Source organism: Eptatretus burgeri, chromosome 10 (genome assembly GCF_056783735.1).
Source record: "Eptatretus burgeri isolate ZD-2024b chromosome 10, Ebu_testis_v1, whole genome shotgun sequence".
NCBI lineage: Eukaryota > Metazoa > Chordata > Myxini > Myxiniformes > Myxinidae > Eptatretus > Eptatretus burgeri.
This window is the reverse complement of record NC_140970.1, coordinates 78313138-78332934: the sequence shown is the minus strand read 5'-3', so window position 1 is coordinate 78332934 and position 19797 is coordinate 78313138. Positions and strand designations below refer to the sequence as shown.

Below are 19797 nucleotides of genomic sequence, written 5' to 3'. Positions count from 1 at the left end.
CTGATGGATTTCACTTTACTCAAAGGGATAATGAGGGACTTTGAAATCTTCTTATAACCCTCTCCTGAATGGTGTTTCTCCTCCATTTTATGTCTGACTTCAAAGTTCCTTGGTCTTCATGTTTGCCTTGTTGTTTGACCCAATGAGTGAGTTGAACCCTAAAACTCCTCAGTTACGTGGTGGGGTTTAATTTTTAAGCTAAATTACTGATTACACACAGGTAAAACCTATTACACTTATTTTGTAATCTTTCAAACAAATAATTTTATCCTGAAGTGATTGAGGGTTAATTTGGCAAAGGAGTTGAATACTTTTACAACTGAGAATCATCTGATTGTCTCTGGTTATCTAAATTATTCATATTTTATCCACATTTTTTTCCTTTATCACTTTGGAGTAGTTTGAGAAGACTATATATTAAGTTTGATGTGAAAATATCATGAAATAAGCTCAGATGGCATCAAAATGTGAAAAATTTTGAAAGGGGGTGAATACTTTTGCAGGCCACTGTATGTGCGACGTGAACAACACGGATTTTCAATGAGGGCTGAAAACACACACACACACACACACACACACACACACACACACACACACACACACACACACACACACACACACACACACACACACACCAAGCTTAACATTCAATTCATGACTCCTCTTGACTCAGCTCTGATTTTTTTCCCGGTATGTGTAGGGTTAGAGGAGGTTTGTTATGAGTTGTTAAAAAGTCATAATCTTCTTCTCATTTTGTATGTATCTATCCAAATACGTCATTTTGTCAAAAACGAAAATCCGATGGCGCTCACTTACACTTCCTCACCCATCGGCGGTCTGTCGGCAACTGACAGCTTCTGCAGGCGGGAAAATATTCACGCATACGGATTAGGATCACCTACATACGTGCACCAAACCACGCCTCCCTAGCTTCATTTGTTTACGCATGAAAAATTAAGGTTGGATACTTTTTGAACACACCTTGTGTGTGTGTGTGTGTGTGTATATATGTATATATATGTGTATATATGTATATCTATATATATATATATATATGTATATATGTGTGTATATATGTATATATATATATATATATATATATATGTGTATATATATATATATATATATATATATATATATATATATATGTATATGTGTGTATATATATATATATATATATATATATCTATATGTATGTATATATGTATATATATATATATATATGTATATGTGTATATATATATATATATATATATATATATATATATATATATATATATGTATATGTGTATATATATATATATATATATATATATATATATATATATATATATATATATATATGTGTGTATATATATATATATATGTATGTATATATATGTATGTATATATATGTATGTATATATATATATATGTGTGTATGTATATATGAATATATGTGTATATATTGTTACGGCTGTGGAAATTCGTATTACACCATAAAGGGCCCTCAGTTGAGATATCTCCATAGGTGCATGTGTAGTTAGCCCAAACCCGTTGTATAGATGGAATTTATGTGATCCATCTGGGCTGCGATGCTTTGAGTTAGTCGTTTTTCTTTTTCTATCTTTTATTTTAAACAAACAGCATCTCAACAACCAAGCCATCCCCATCACAGCGCCAACCACACTACAACCACGCCACATCCACCATCTACGCTACCACATCTTCGCCACTACGTCCGCTTCCGAACGGCAAACAAAGGCGCCAAGGAGGGAACTGCGAGGATGCGCAGGTTTCCCCGCCTGTTTCTCCCGTTTGACTTCATCGCGCTTTGGAGTGGAGGAGGGGCGATGCAGGTCAGAGGTCATGTAAAGGAGGGGTCTCATTTTGGGGGAATAATTCTCTGGCCCAGAGCCAAAAACTGACTCCCCCGGCCCCCGCACGGGGCGGGGTGGAGGGAGAGCGTGAGGGAACGCCCCTTTTCGGGAACCTTCTCGAAGGGAAGTGGAGCCAGAAACGGGGCGGGGCGAAGGGCGGAGCCCCGCGCTACAAAAGGCGGACAGGACGGACCTTGGGTTGGTTGGTCGAGAGTTGGTCGAGGGTTGGTCGAGGGTTGGTCGAGAGTTGGTCTTTGGTTGGTCGAGGGTTGGTCGAGAGTGGGTCTTCATGTTGGTCTTCTGGTTCATGGTCGTCTTCTGGTTCGAGTCGCGAGCTTGTTGTTCCTGCCATGCTCCTTTGATCCTCGCGCGAGCCCTGGGACCCCGTGCGCGAGCGCGAAGAATAGCGCCGAACAAACCCCGTCCGTTTCCCCAAAACTCCGTCCGAGCTGTCGGGTGGACGACGCGAGCTACGCACGGCATATATATATGTATATATGTATATATTGTTGCGAATTCGCGCCCGCCGGCGTGCGATCAGCCACATAACTCGAATCGCGGCACGTCGCCCACCGGACGGACAATTCAGTCGTGACCCTCTCGGAACAACGCTGGGAGCGAGTCATGGGTGGGTCTTTCGACCTCACCAAAATCATGCCAATCGGCCACCCGCGTAGGATAGGGTTGTTCGCCAAACTCGACCTACCTAAGTACCTACGCGTATGGTTAATCGGGCGATCTTATCTCGCCGCAGGTCGACTTCGAACACGAACCGCTTAAGCGGTTCGTTCCATACTGCAGAGATAACCGAGCGGAGTTATCGTCGACCTCGACGGTTCAGATTAGTTACCGGGAACTTACACCCACTACCAATCTCTTACACGATGCAGGATGGAGAGTCAACAAAAGGAAGGAGACGAAGCAAAGCGGGAACAATTGAACAAGCACATTTATTTCACACACGCAGACAGCACAGAAGGCACATATTCAGTCGCAGTAATAATAATAAAAGGCACGTATTCAAGCACAGAAAGAAACAGTGAAAGAGAGATACTACCGACTCAGACCGACACACGGCAGCACTTACGCAGTTCTACTTAACAGATGGCGCCACCACAAGCATTTACACAAAAAGCAAAGGAAAAAGAAAGCCACCCTCATAGGCGAGGAGGCAGACAGGTCCGTAGACCAAATGTACGTGGATCCTGGAGGATCGGCCAGGTCCACGAGACCGGGGAGGTCTTACCCGCGTCCTCGTGACGCGATGGCGGGCAAGCCGCAATGTTCGCGCCGCTGCGCCCCGACTCCGTGCCCTGGCGTGGTCGGCGAGTCCTCTCCGGCGTACTCCCCGCGAGCGGTCTTGTTGGCACCACGTTTAGGGTGGGGGAGGAATGGGGGCCCCCTCGGCACTATCTCAGCGCGAATGGGGGGGGGAATCGCTGATGCTCAGGGAGAGGGGTATGGCTGGCTGGCCTGGATCCCGCGACGAGTCGAGCGACCCCCACACCGCAACCTCGTCGCCGTCCGCCGTCTTCGCTGCAACTCCTCCGCAACTTCTCTCCAACTCATCTCAAACTCCTCCCAGCTCAACTTACCCTCTCTCTCTGGGGTCGCCTTGCACTCGCATCTTTATAGGACTCAGGAGGAGCCGATATGCAAATATGCGGATCAACACGCGATTGGAGGCGGGGCCACGCTACCCTCTGTTCAGCCATTGGTCGGTCAAAAAGCGGCGTGAACCTCCCTTGATCCACATATTTGCATAAACGAACTTCACATACACACGCTTGGAGGTGGGGCCAAGCCGCCTTGCGCTCGCCCATTGGATGGAGGGGAAGTGGGCATGAATCATTTTGGATCCGAATTTCTCCCTCGGAAAGGCCGCCATTCGCGCTCGCGGCTCAGTGCGTTTGGCACCAATCGCCGAACGGGCCCCAGACAGCCCGACATTCAGTGTTCACAGGTGGTGCGGTTGTTGGTTATGAAGGAGAAAGGCAAAGGTGGTGGAGGGTTTTCTGTGGTGGTTTGATGGTTATGGTGTCATTTGGGAATGGCTGTGAAGCGATGTTGGCGGGATGGAGTTGTGAAGGTAAAGGTAGTGGCTGTTTGCGTTGTTGGCGGCTTAATGGTCGAAAATAACAATAGAGAAAGAAAAAATGGCACACTGAAGGATCGCAGCCCGAATGGATCACATAAATTCCCTCTATACAACGGGTGTGGGCTAACTACACATGGACTTATCGAGATATCTCACCTGAGGACTCTTTATGGTGTAATGCGAATTTCCACAACCGCAACAATATGTGTATATGTGTATATGTATGTGTGTATATTTATATATATATGTATATATATTTATATATATATATATATATATATATATATATATATATATATATATATATATGTGCATATGTCTTCTTCTTCTTCTTCCTCTTCTTCTTCTTCTTCTTCTTCTTCTTTCGGCTGCTCCCGTGAAGGGTCGCCACAGCGGATCATCCGTATGATCCGCATAGTGATTTGGCACATGTTTTACGCCGGATGCCCTTCCTGACGCAACCCTGGTCGCTTCTTACGACACAGGGATATGGTACACCTATTTTAACCGGGGTATACACCGGCCCAGTATACTGGTACTCATTTCGCTGACCTCGGAAGGATGACAGGCTGAGTCAACCCCCTGGTGTATTAATTCAGTGGCCCAACGGGGCTTGAACTCAGGACCTTTTGGATCCCAAGCCGCTGCCCTAACCACTGCGCCAACACCAGGCTGTATATATGTGTATATATATATATATATATATATATATATATATATATATAAATATAAATAAATATATATATATATATGTGGATGTATATATATATATATATATATATAAATAAATATAAATAAATATATATATATATATATATGTATATATATATATATATATATATATATATATATATATATATATATGTGTGTATGTGTATATATATATATATATATATATATATATATATATATATATATATATATATATATATACATACACATATATATGTAGTTTGTTGCGAATTCGCGCCCGCCGGCGTGCAAGCGGCCACGTAACTCGAATCGCGGCACGTCGCCCACCGGACGGACAATTCCATCGTGACCCTCTCGGACTAACGCCGGGAACTAGTCACGGGTGGGCCTTTCGGCCTCACCACGATCGTGCCAATCGGCCCCCCGCGTGGGATAGGGTTGTTCGCCAAATTCTACCTACCTAAGTACCCACACGGAGGGTAGACCGGGCGATCGCACCTCGCCGCAGGTCGACTTCGGACACGGGCCACTTTAAGCGACCCGTTCCGTACTATCGGGATAACCGAGCGGTGTTATATCGTCGACCTCGACGGTTCCGATTAATTATCGGGCGTATTTAGCCCCTACCAACCCTTTATGTGAAGTAAGATGGGGATTCAATTAAAGAAAAGACGAAGCGAAACGGGAAAAACAGTTCAACATGAGGCACATTTATTCCGCGGCAAATGGAAAGCACACATATACAATTACAACAATTATGCACTAAAAGCAAATGTAACAAAAGAAACACAATGCAAAGATACTATCGACTACGCGAGCACACGGCAACACTTACACAGTTTTAATTTACAGATGGCGCCGACAACACATATATTCAAAATCAAAAGAAAAGGGGCCACCATCTACTACAAGGGGGCAGACGTGGTCTGTGGGCCGAGACCGCGTCGAGCCTACCCGTCTTGTGATGAGCCGCAAAATGGCGGCGGTGCCCCGACTCCGCGCTCCTCTGCGGGTTTTGTTGGCACTGCTTGGAATAGGGTGGGAATGGGGGTTGTTGATGCTCTGGGGAAAGAGGATAGCTTGCTTGCTTGGGTCCCGCGACGAGCGACTCCACTGCGCCCTCGACCGCGTTCCCGGCTTCTCCTCTGCAGCTCCCCGACAGACCGCCTTTCCTCCAGACCCGTCTTGACTGCTGCTGTCACACTTCGCCGCCGCTGCCACGACTCGCCCGAGCCCGAAACAGAAAAACCTCCCCTCCAACTCGAGCCCGAAACAGAAACTCTTCTCCAACTCGAGCCCGAAACAGAAACTCTTCTCGAACTCGAGCCCGAAACAGAAACTCGTCTCTAACTCGAGCCCGAAACAGAAACTCTTCTCTAACTCGAGCCCGAAACAGAAACTCTTCTCTCCCTCGATTCCGAAACAGAAACTCTTTCCAACTCGAGCCCGAAACAGAAACTCTTACTCTCACTCGATTCGCCCCGTGCTCGGCGCTTTATAGTCAGCAGGAGAAACCATATGCAGATTTTCGGATCAGGATCGGCTCGGGGGCGGAGCCACGCTCGCCCATTGGACGGAGGAAAAGTGGGCGTGAATCATTCCTGATCCTCGAATTTGCATATATCGATTCTACTCCAACGCGCCTGGAGGCGGGGCCAAATCGCCCCGCGCTCGCTGATAGGACGGAACAGAAGTGAATCATTCCTGATCCGACTTCCCCGGAAAAGGCCGCTTTTTGCACCTGCTGCTCGGCGCGCGCCCTGTACGAGTCCAGGATCGGTGCCCACAAGCGGTGCGGGAATGGCGGCAGAAGGAGGAGAGGTGAAGGTGGTGGAGGGTTTATTGTGGTGGTCCCTGGCCACGGTGACGCTTGGAATGGCGGTGATGCGATGATTGCGAGAGCGAGTTGTGACGGTAAAGGTCGTGGCTGTTGGCGTTGTTGTTGTTGTGAAGTGGTGTTGCGGTTGGTGGTTGTTGTGTGATGGCGGTTGATACGTGGTTGGTTCAAAATATAGATAGAACAGAAAAACGGCTATCTTGAAGGGTCGCAGCCCGAATGAATCACATTTATTCCCTCCAAACAACGGGTTTGGGCTAACTACACATATACTTACAGAGATATCTCACCTACGGGACCTGAATGGTGGTTTGCGAATTTCCTCAACCACAACAATATATATATATATATATATATATATATATATATATATATATATATATATATATATATATATATATATATATGTGTGTTTATGGAACTTGGAAGTGATGGTTGTCAAGGATTCTCCTTGTTGAGTACATTTATAAAGAGATATCATATCCCCAAAGGTAACTTTAAAATGTTAATGCATGTTTTTTTGAAACAGAAAGTGTAAAATACTGCATAAATGATAAATCTCGTAATGATGGTTTTTCCTTGGGATGACCTTTGTTTTGCGCCCATCATCGTAACTACGTGTAGTTACCATCGTAACTACCATCACTGATAACAGCATTACAGAGACACCTCTGTTGCTTTTCCCTGATGGAGTCAAGTTATTATTCCCACGAGCATCGGCACTCCTGCCCTCTGGCCCTTTTGACAGCATTTGACCCTCCCGCCCTCCTGGTTGGAGTGCTCATCTTGGTCCAACTTAAGGCGCTGTCACCCCTTGACGATTTAGCCAGCAATGGCAACATATAAAAATGTATGTAAAACATTGGCGTACGCTGAAATTTTGATGTTTTAAAAAAAGTTTTGGTCGTATTCATAACGTGTTGGTCGTATGCATAACATATTAGTAACGGGCACAGAACGTTTCGTTGTCTTATAGATAACTTATACCAACGAATGCTTAGCCTGTTGTCGGCGTTCACAACCTATGCCCAACGATAGTTTAACTTCGGCGTAGCGCGCTGCACGTATCGCCGACGAACTCGTGGCCTAGCCTGTTAAAAACCTGCCGCATGTCGATTTAAATCATAACCGCCTGAAAATTGAAAGTGTCAACCACGCAGTCACACCTTGACGATTTAGCCAGCGTATGCCGACCTATGAAGAATTTGCCGAACCAAGTTGGCACACGTCGCATACGTTATGGGTAAGTTGTGTATACGTTAAGAGCATGCTGAAAAACTATGAAGTATGCTGTCATATTTCGTGGTACGTCTCGTACGTCATGAAATTTCAAGCATGCTGAAAATTTTACAACGTACTCGCCGTATGGCTCACACGTTCCGCTACGCTGGGAGTAAGTTGTACGCACATTATGCGATCGTTGACACGCGTCGACACAAGTTCCTTGTAAGTTACTCATAAGTCGAAACACGTCTAGGTAATGTTTAGCAGACCCGAAACTTATTTTATCCGTCAAGGCACATTTTCTTTTTTTCTCCTTGGCTCCGTGAAGGCACGTGACGAAATATCTGAAGTTGTTGTTGTTTTTTTTATTTTTTTATTTATTTTGTAGTCAATCACGAATTTTAAAATATATTCAGACATTTGCTTTTAAGTTTCGACGTCGACGTGACAATATCCTCAAACAGAAAATATTCACAGAGGAGGAACTAAGAATAAGACATGAGCAAACTGAAGAGGCAATCGGACGTGATGTAACGGCACGTGACGAAATATCGGACGTTATTGTTTTGTTTTTTTTAAAGCCAATACACCATTATATGGTAGCTGTAAATTAGAAACACGTTCAGTAAGTTTTGTGATCATCCGGAAGACGTCAATCAAATACGTCTACATACGTCAATATGCGTTGGAGGTACGTGACACATAGGTTGAAAGCACGTTACTCATCGGTTACAAATAAGTTTTGGATACGCTAAGCATTACCTCGACGTGTTTCGACTTATGAGTAACTTACAAGTAACGTGCCTCGACGTGTGTCAACGATCGCATAACGTCCCTCGACGTGTGTCAACGATCGAGTAACGTGCCAACAACACGTTACTCATAGGTTATAAATAAGTTTTGGGTACACTAATCATTACCTCGACGTGTTTCGACTTATGAGTAACTTACAAGTAACGTGTGTCGACGTGTGTCAACGATCACATAACGCGCCTACAACTTATGGCCAGCGTAGCGGAACGTGTGAATCATACGCTGGCATACGTCGTAAAATTTCAAGCATGCTAAAATTTGAGGACAACCGCAAAGTACAGCGATGAAAGCCAGCGTACTACAACGTATGGCAGTGTTTTTCAGCATGCTCTTTACGTACACAAAACTTGCCCATAACGTATTCGACGTGTGCCAGCGTTTTAGACAAATTTTTCATAAGTCGGCATGCGCTGGCTAAATCGTCAAGGTGTGACAGCGCCTTTAGGTCTGCAATTTAAAGTGGTGATATTTCCACAAGTTGATTCTTGTAGAACACACTGTTCACGTAAAAAAATTGGGATATATTGTGACCATGTTTAGCCTTGCTGGACCTTTCTGGTCGGGTTTTTGTGATCGGGATGCGTGACTGGATTTGACTTTCTCTTGACTCCATGTCTTCTCAAATAATAATCACTCTTCCAATGATATATTTATTTATACAATGACAATACCATGATATTATAAATGTGCAGTTTGTTGACACACAATATTAAAACTACAGGAATTTTATTTACCAACAAAAGCAATCATTTGGTGGTGGTGGTGTGTGGCAGCTTCTATGTGTGGCACGGAGAGGCAGAGAAATCCATGTCGTCATCGCTGAACATCGGCAGTGTGACATCAAGAGGTGAATGGGTGGAACTTGATGGGCCAGGAGCAGATTCAGGTGTCAGGGTCGGAGAATGCTTGAAAAGTGTGACTGCTTAGTTAATCGCTGTTTTTGTCATAGATTTATTTGTAGGGAGCAACGCCAGAGTTTCAGGGTCAGGTATGGGAGCATGTGCCAAGTAGCATCGAGTTTAGCATCGAGTTTAAGTAGCATTTAAATGGGAGGCTCCTTTCAAGACTCTGGTCCATGTCAACTGCAGCTCGAGTCAGCTGTTCTGCAAGTGAGAAGAAGTTACCCAACTTCTTCATAGTTACCCCTTAGCTTCATGGCTCTGCTCATCTTCTTCCTAATCTTTGTCAGCATTTGTTATTTCCTTGAGGTCTTCAACACCTTGCTCTTCCATATTATGCGAATCAATGAGCTCCAACTCATCAGCTTCCTTTTGGTCTGCAATACCGTCACCTCCAACCTTATGCCCCAGCTGAATAACATCTTTCACAGTGTTGGCAAAACTAGGCAAGCCTTCAAATTTGTTGACACACGTTTTCAATACATTTTTCCATGCAGAGTTCATGGTCGAGGGGTGAGCTTCATCCTATGATGCCTTGATGTTGTCCATTGCATCCTTAATGTTGTATGCCTTCCACCATGCACGAATGTCTTTCTTGTTTGGTCAATCCGTGTCCTCCAGAAACTTCAGAGTGGCTTCACGGTTGGTGTGAGCTGACTCGCCACAGATATTGATGTGCATCTTTTGGTGGCGTAGAAACTTGTAAAACTACCCCTTACTTGCATTAAATGGCTCTGCTGGCCCCTTATCTTCTTGAGCAAGCTGTTCATAAATCTTCTGAGTCACATTCCACTCATGGCTCGCAGACTTCCTCTCCTGTCGCAGTCAACGTGTGGCCCTAAATGGAGTTCTTTCATCCCCTCTTCCTGTGCAGGCTGGAGTTCCTCAAGGTAGCGTTCTGGGCCCTGTTCTTTTTCTGGTTTTCATCAATGATCTCTCGGACTCTCTGGAAAATCCTCTATTTCTCTTTGCCGACGACTCCACCCTCTGCCGTACCATCTGTCATCCCTCAGACCGGCAAGCAGCAGCTTCTTCGCTCACTGCAGATCTGGATAAAATAACAAACTGGTCCAACACGTGGAACATGTCTTTCAATCCAGACAAATCTCACACTCTCACTATGTCTCTTCGAAAGGACCGTTTACAAAAACCCCCCATCCACTTTCTCAACAATCCTCTGGAAGAAGTCTTTTCTTTCAAGCTTCTGGGTCTCACTATCTGCCATGACCTTTCCTGGGAAAGTCACATTTCCAACCTCGCCTCAAAAGCCAGTCGCCGACTGGGAATCCTCCGTCGTGCAAAGTCCTTCCTCGGCCCTCTTGAGCTCCTGACCACTTACAAAGCTTTTGTCCGTAGCCTGATGGAGTACTGCTCTCCCCTCTGGGCTGGTGCTCCTGCCTCTCACCTTTCTCGGCTTCACGTTGTCGAAACCAGGGCATTTAGGATCATCAGCATCTCCCGCAATGAAGCTGAGTCTTTGGGCCTCTCACTCAATGACCGCAGGTTGGTCGGTGGTCTTTCTGTCTTCTACCGACTCCTCTCCAGCCTTGCCCCCCCCCTGCTCTCTCTGCGATTTGTCCCCACCACATTTCCACAGGGCGCTCAAGGTCCGCCAACAACCCCCTTCTGGTAAAACTACCAAAATCACGAATCACTGCTCATCTTCACTCTTTCATTCCTCTTTTTTCCCGCCTTTGGAATAAACTTCCTCACTCTATTCTTTCCCATTCTTCCCTTCAGGCTTTCAAAACAGCTGTTCACCACCACCTCTTATCTTCCCCCATCCAAATCCTCGATCTTTTCTACCCCCGATAATCCACCCAAGCCCACTTCCTTCATTTCTCCTGCTTTCCTTCCTGAAAGTCCCCGAAATGTCCATCTTCTCTTCGCCATGTTCCCCGTCCCATCCCCATCCCTCTCCCTTCCACAGTTCACCTAATGTGTCTGTTCCCCACTGTTTTGTCCCTTCCACTCGCACCCCTCTTGTCTCATGCCTCCTTGCTGTGAGTTGTGTGTTAGCTCTCATACGAGCCTCGACCAAGGTATACAAAAAAAAAAAAAAAATTCCAAATTAATACATTGCCCAGACTCATTTTTCATTGATTTTGGTTTTCAATCCAAACTCCAAGCGTCGTCTTCACCTTCTCCAGCCCAGTGTTCCTCATTCTTATTGTTATTTTTCACCGAGAGAGGTGTAGATGCACTCACTGAACTTCTGGTCCTCTCAGAGCGTTTCTTTATGTTTCCAACGGTTGACTCACCAAGGTTGAATGCTCACCCGACCACTGACGCACTGCCACCACCACCAAAACATCTTAAAACCTCTAATTTTTGCTCTAAAAATAATGATATCCTCCTCCACTTCATATTATGACTGGTTGGGGTAGGGCTGGATGGTGCAGGCCACTTGGAGGCCATGGTAAAATGTGAGAGTAAGCCAGAGATCCACACAACATGACGGACAATGCGAGATTGAGGATGGCGCGCACAGCAACACCACACTGCTCCCAAAATAATGGATCCATGACAACTGAATAACTGATTCCGCACAGAGGCAAATCGCATCGGTCAAGTCAGGTATGGGAGCATGTACCGGAGTAGCACGTCACTGCGTCCACTTTCCGCCGGTACTCCAGGGCCCTCTGTCTGGCCATTGCCCAGGCAAATGCCTGGCCCATCCCCATCTTCTTGATATGTTGATCAACCTGCTGCACTAACAAGGCACGTGGTTGGCCCATTGGCCTCCTCAACTCATGAGGCTCCTTCGCTGAGAGAATCTGGTGAGCAGGATCAGCATCAGGAAAACGAGCCACATGTCCACACAGCCACAGCTGATGCTCACGGACCATGCAGGTAACAAATCTCATTTGAGTCTCTCTCAGCAACCACTCGTTGGACACAAAGTCTGACCAGCGATAGCCAAGGATTCTCCGAAGTGACCTGGTACCAAAGGAATTAAGTTGCCATCTCAGATCCCTGGTCAGAGTCCAAGTCTCACATCCATAGAGCAAGATTGGAAGCACCAAGGGCGTGAAGACTCAGACTTTCATCCTCCCGCACAGGTACCGACAGCGCAACACCCCATGATTCAGTGAATCCATAATTCCCCAGGCCCGACCCAGACGTCAATTGACCACTGGCTCAAAGCCAGGAGAGACATGAATATCACTGCCAATGTAAGTGAAATCACATAGGAGCGACATTTTTCTCGCATATGTTGAACTTCTGGTTGAAGGGGGTCCTCGCATACTAGCGAAATCGCATACATACAGTATATATATATATATATATATATATATATATATATATATATATATATATATATATATATATATATATATATATATATATATATATATATATATATACTACCTCCTTTTCTTATTTTGCCATCTGAACAATGGCTTTCTTACTGCCACTCGACCTGTCAAACCTGCAGCTCAAAGTCTTCTTTTCACAGTTGAAACTGAGACTTCCTTACTTCAACCAGTGTTAAGCTGTGCTTGAAGCTGCTGTCCTGCGAGCTGCCTATCACGCAAGTTGTTGACTCTCAGAAACTTGTCTTCTGATTGTGTTGTGGCTTTGCGTCTGCCAGACCTCTTCCTGTCAGAGTTTCCTCCAGTTTCCAAGTGCCTTTTGATGGTGTCGGAAACTGTACTCACTGACACCTTGTATTGCTTTTCAATTTCTCCAAAGGAAAGACCCACTTTTAAGGGTTATAATGGTCTGTCTGTCTTCCTTTGTTGATTGTCTTTTTCTTGCCATTATGATAGCAATATACTTCCTGCAGTGCAATATTGTCCGAATAATGTTTCAGAGGGTGAAGCAACACAGTCTGTTCCAACACTGCTTTTATACAGACAGAGGGTTTGTAACTAATCAACAAAAGTTGGGACACCTGTAGGAATTGTTTCATCAATTTTGAAGGCTTAATTTACTTCCATTGCTGCAGAACAGCTGCAGTTGCTAACGCATTACTTGTTCCCTGAAAAGGGCCTTTTTTAACAACTCTGAAATTTGCATTATTTTTCAGTTTTTGGTTTCCTGAACTTTTTTTTTAACCTCTGGCAGCTCACCGCTTAGCTTTGTACCATTTCAGGTTATTCACTGGACTTGAACTGCTTAAATTTCAGTAAAAACTGGAAAAATGGGGGTGATCAAAAGTGGGGGTAAAAACATGCCTCGATCAAAAGAGATTTCTGATGACCTCAGAAAAATAGTTGGCAATGCTCATCGGTTTGGCAAGCATTACAAGACCATTTTGAAAGATGTTAGGCTCCACCAATCCACTGCCAGGCAGATCGTGTACAAATGGAGGAAATTCAACACCATATTTTTTTTTGTTTGTATACATTGTCGAAGCTCGTATAAGAGTTAACACAACACTACAACAATAGGGGCAAGAGACAAGAGGGGCAGGAGAAGGAAGGACAAAACATTGGGGAACAGAGACATGAGAAGATCTATGGAAGGGAGAGGAATTGGGCGGGGTACATGGGGTAAACAAGATGGACACCACAGGGACTTTCAAGGCCTTACATGACAGGGAACTTTCAGGAAGGAAAGCAGGGAATTTGAAGGAGGTGGGTATGGGGTAGATTAATGGTGGTAGAAAAGATTGTGGTTTTGAATAGGGGAAGATAAGAGGTGGTGGTGAACAGCTGATTTGAAGACCTGGAGGGAAGAGTGGGATTGAGGAGAGTGTGGGAGTTTATTCCAAAGGTGGGGAAAAAAGAGGAATGAAAGAGTGAAGGTGAGCAGTGATTCTTGATTTTAGTAGTTTTACCAGAAGGGGGTTGCTGGCAGATCTTGAGCACCCTGTGGAAATATGGGGTGGTGGGGGGACATATCGCAGACAGAGCAGGTGGGGTGAGATGGGAGAAGATACAGTAGAAGAAAGAAAGACCACTGACCTGCCTGCGGTGAGAGATTGAGAGGCCCAAAGACTCAGCCTCACTGCGGGAGATACCAATGATCCAAAATGCCTTGATTTCCACAGCACTGGTGTACACCGGACATCGAAGCCAGTACACCGGAAAAATCACAGAACCGTGGGAAAGCATCCGTAAATGAAATTGTGCTCACCATTGTACTCTTTCAGGAGCGGTCGTTGAACTAAAATCACTACGGGAGGTCACAAAGTACAATAATAATCGAGGAGGTCACAAATAACTCCAGGGTAACGTATAAGGATCTGAAGGTGTTTCTTGCATTGGCTAATGTCAGTGTTCACGAATCCACCTTCAGGAAAACACTGAACAAAAATGGAGTGTATGGGAGAATAGCAAGGAGGAGAATATTTTCACCGATGCAGGTCGACTCTCACTTTCATGAGCTGGACTTGTTCTTCATTGTATTTTTTGCTGAACCTGATGGATTCTCAGAAACATTTTGCAAGATGTTTTTAACACAAATTGATGATCCCACTTTACAGTTGAACTTTATAATGACCCCAGCTTGCAGTTGAACTTTATGATGACCCCAGCTTACAGTTTTAAAAGTTTACCCAACTTACAGTTGAACTCCAATGATTTTCTAGCTTTCAGTTAAACATTTACGAGGTTCCCAGCCTACAGTTGAACTCTTGAGATGATCCCAGCTTGCGGTTGAACTCTTAAAATGAACTCTTACAACTCTACAGCTTACAGACTCTACAGCTTACAGTTGAACTCTTACAACTCTTACAATGATCCAAGCTTACAGTTGAACTCTTGTGATGATCCAAGCTTACAGTTGAACTTTTACGATGATCCCAGCTTACAGTTTTTGATGATTATTTATGATTATTCTTATTTATTATTATCTTATTTATAATTACTAGTGCATGCCCGTTGATGCGTGGCCATACGTGCAAACCCTCCCCCCCTCCCCCCCGCAAAAAAACTCAAACCGCGTGCCAGAAACAACAACCACACAAGCCGTTCCTTCGCTTTCACGTGCCCGTACGTGCGTGGCTGTATGTGCAAAATATATATATATATATATATATATATATATATATATATATATATATATATATATATATATATATATATATATATATATACTTTAAAACTGCTTGCCAGAAAGAACCACACAGGCCGTTCCTTCGCTCTCGCGTGGCCGTACGTGCGTGTCCATACGTGCATGGCCGTACGTGCGTGCCATTAACAGGTGGCTAGTTTTATCTAAAATAACTTTTTAGCTCTTTCCTTGCCATTGAAAGGGGACCCCCCCGCCCCCATTTTTTGGGCATCCAGTCCAAGCATCAGAGTCCCACAAAGCTTTTTTTGTTTTTAAATTCCCATCACACTGAAATGATTTAGCTGCAATCATCTGTACTTTTGCTTCTGATCTTCCATCATGCGGACATGTGACCTGATTGATATTGATTGAATATTTTCTTATTACATTAACACGCAACTTGCATCTATAACTGCTTGCTTCCATACACAGAAGCTATGCTATCAAAAATGCAAGTCAATCGCAAAATATTATAGCATTCAGAAATATAAGAAATGACGAATTATATCTTCTCTCCAATATTTCGGTTCTCTGCCTACCACCACCTCATTGTTTCTACCATCTCTAACTCCCTTCTAATCATGCTCTATGCCTCAACTGTACTGAAACTTGTTAGAAATATTTTTAATTCTGTCCGATTACTTTGCGTGGAGAAAAATTATCCAATAATTTTCAACAAGACTGCACGTCGATAATTTAGGACCCAGGTTTTCAGTGGGTTAATGACAATTTCCCAACCATTGTCTAAATGTAAGATGAATTTTCTCTCACATTACTGGGTGAAGTACACACTTTGACAATCACATTAAAAATATATCCTCGTTTTGAAACTCGAGCCCTCTTGGTTGAGTGAGCCAAACAAATACGTCGTCGATTGCCAAAACATGTGGCTTGTTGGAGGAAGTAAAACGCCTGTTTGCATAAAAGTGGGGGGTAACTGTGACCATGCACTGATGCACAGAAGCAGTCTTTCGTTAATTGTTGAATTGCTAATAACGGTGTGCTTTTTTTATCTGCTCACTTGGGATTTGATAACCACCGCCCACTGTCCTGAATGGTGAAATTGAATTATGACTATCTGGACGTAACGTGCATGGTTGCCGGTGCAGGTTTGAGGGTTGTCAGTGAGGAAACGCAGACGGCGGTGGTGGCGGCTGGTAAATGTCAGGTGTACCCTCTGTGGCAGTCACAGAACGTGTCTGGATTCTGCGCATGGCTAACGTGGAACAAGCGGGGTTCCATTTCTCTGTTGTCACGCAATCTGTTTCTCTTGTCAAGTGATAAGCTCAAAGCACACTTCCATTCACATGGGCTAGAATCCAATTGGGTTACACATGCATGCTTGAGTGTGGCTGTTTATGTATGTGTGTTCAACCACTGTTTATTTTATTACCCCATGCACGCAAAATGAAAAATGGGGTGAAGCAATTGGTTCACTTTGTCTGTCTGTCTCTACAACCGTCAGTTTATGATCGAGGAACAATTTAATTTCAATTGAATGTTATATTTACCTTCATCACTGAAGGTGCACGGAGGTTATGTTTTCACCCCTGTCCCATGAGCATCCGGCAAAATGAGCACCAGTGTACTGGTATGGGGGACACTGCATCAGCGGCATAGCCACGTCCCAACCAATGATGCAACCAGCAGCCACAGGCTGCACTCGATGGAGAGAGTGGGATACAAAATAGAAACTGTTCAGGCTGGTGGAGGTGTGCACTCCACCGAGTGCCGTTCCAGTTTGAACATGAATCGGAAAACAAAACTGTAGTTTAGCAGGACTGTCGACCCCGCTATTCGCGGATTCACTATTTGCGGGGCCCGCGTATTCGCAGTTTATAAAATGCGACCGGCTTCAACATTCGTAGCCCTGTGCTTCACGTATTTGTGTGTTCTTGCGGGCGTATTCGCGGTTTTTTTGTTGGAGTATTCATGGGTTTTTTTTGCGGTTTTTCGCAGGATTTTTGATTTTACCTCATGAAACATGAACCACAGGGAACGTATCCCCCTTTTTTCCATCCAAACAATGCCCCGCTATTCACAGCTTTGCTATTCACGGTATTTTCCAGGAATGCATCCCTCGTGAATAGCGGGGTCCGACAGTACTTTAGTTCTGAATTCTTTCCGATTGCGCATGCACACAGTGAGATAAATGTTTTCGTCTGTCTGCTTGCTTGGCAATCAAATAAATTTGAAAATCATTCCAAGCAGGAAACTTACCTTTTTTAGTGATGTTACAAAGGAACCAAACAACAGCCATGAATAACTAATGTAACATGTTAAAGCAGGTGGTGTAAAAAGACGCTGCATCAATGGTGGTAAACTTCCCAATTTTATTTTCTTCTACAACCTTTAAAAATCTTGATTTAATTTCAGTTAAATTATATGCTTGAACACGGTAGAACACAAATAACCATACAAAATATTATGGCATTTTACGTCATCGCAACCAATCAAATTTGCCGCTTGCAGATCCCCCACCAATATCCTTGTTTCTCAAGACTATGCAGGTTACGGTGTTTCATGAACTCTCACGTTTTAACATTGACCAAAGGCTGATGGGGGTGCTCATGTCAGATAGGATGGTGCGGAGTTAACGCACTTGCCTTTGAGTCTGGGTTGTATTCTCGACCAGTCTATAAACCGTCTAGTTGGTACTTCGCATACAGGGTGATTATATCACAAAAAGTGTTCCATCCCTCGGATGGATGTTCAGCCAGGTATCTCATCTGCTCGCATTAACTGATGGACGGTAAAGGTTCCACATTGTGTTTCATGGAGAGTCGCCGAGTTTTCGCCGGCACCCTGCAATCCAACTTCCTCGTTAAATTACATTCAGTCCAACATCAGACCTGGCCAGTCGTCTCATGATAGACTTGCGACAAAAATATGTCTTTACTTTTTGAACAGCCTCAATAATAATAATCCCCACCTTATTGTAGAGTCAGCAGTCGTACTAGTCGTAGTAGTTGTCACAGAGTAGCTAGTAAATAGATCACCTGCTGGACAATGACAGTTAATAGACATCGGTGTACACTTGCATGAATTACAGGGACATAAGTCATCAAACATAAAGCACATGGGATTTAAACCTGGGTTTGTCCGGTCGCATTGTTTCCACACTCAGATGCTTATCCCGTGTAATGCTCAGCTGCGGCACGCAGGTGTTGGCCCTGTGGCTTTACGATGCATATCTGCAATGCACACTTCCTGATGTGTGCTTGTCCAGAGGTGACTTAGTGGACTTCTTGCGAAAAGCCATCTCTGCCGAACACGTCCTTTGTGGGTGAAGGCAGAAGGCAAATGAACAGCAACATAATTTTTCAATTTTTCACTTTAATGCGAAAAATTACTTTTGGGTGGAGGTGTTTGTTAACGACCTTCAGCTGCACTTGACCTTTCTGAATTTTTCCCTCCATCATTCATTGAGCTTTTGTTTCTCCTCAGCATTGGACGAGAGGTTCACAGCAGCCGAATCCTGGTTGGCCAGTGCTTGTCACATGACCCCCCCCCCCCACCCCCCATGTTAACATTGCTGACATTTCAATGGGAAACCACAGCCTTGCTGGTTCCCAGTAAGGAGTGGGTGTTTTTGGAGCCAAGTGGGTTTAGATTTGATGAGGGGGTTGTGATAATGCCTCTTGGCTTTGCTTACTGCGAAATACGCAGCGCTGCCGTTATCAGAAGCACATGTCCACATGCGTGTTTGTGTGTGGACTGTACCTTGTTGGCACAGCATCTGCAGCCCTCCAGCCTGTGATTACAAGGTTTCCATTGACTCCCTGATCCCACCTTTCCTTTGTTGCCACAATTCTGATTGGTCTGCTGGGGGTGAAAGTGGAATTGCGCTCACGGACAATGATTATAGCACAGAGACATTTCAATTCCATCAATTTTATTATATTAATAATGTGCTCATCGCAAGGATTTTAGATCCAAGATTAATCCTGGGTTTAAAAAGGAACGAATTTTCAACTGCTTTATTACTCCTCGACAGGAGAATCGAACCGTTCAAACTGCTTTTCAAGGACGCGTCATCGATCTGTCAATTTTGATGGCAGCCCTGAAGAGAGAGGCTGTTGGAATCCTGAGCTAATGATTTGAAAGGAAGCAAGAATTCGCAGACAAGGTGGTGGTGGTTGTTGGAGGTGTCCACCAATTTGAACCACATTTGTTCATACCAAAACATTCTCTGCAGCAACAAACTGAGGATTCTTCATCAACTGATTGACCAATCCATAGTGCACGTCCGTTACGCTGTTTATTTTGTATTCATCGGAATGTATTGCTTTCTTCCTCTTTATTGTCTGTCTTCCTTTTTCTTATATATTTCTCATCGGTATAATTTAGGTAATCTTCACTTCTGTATTC

At 44.3% G+C, this 19797-nt stretch overlaps 1 protein-coding gene across 7 annotated transcripts in view; it reads left to right on the top strand.

Annotated features, from left to right (window-relative positions):
• PIK3CD (phosphatidylinositol-4,5-bisphosphate 3-kinase catalytic subunit delta) overlaps nt 1-19797 on the top strand; it is a 201114-nt gene that overhangs the window by 14416 nt on the left and 166901 nt on the right. The window contains exon 3 of one of the 7 annotated variants that reach the window (XM_085899028.1): nt 9298-9371. The exons of the other annotated variants lie outside the window; for them this stretch is intronic. The gene's annotated coding sequence lies outside the window, so the exon portion shown is untranslated. The remainder of the gene's footprint in view (nt 1-9297; nt 9372-19797) is intronic. 7 annotated transcript variants of the gene reach the window in all.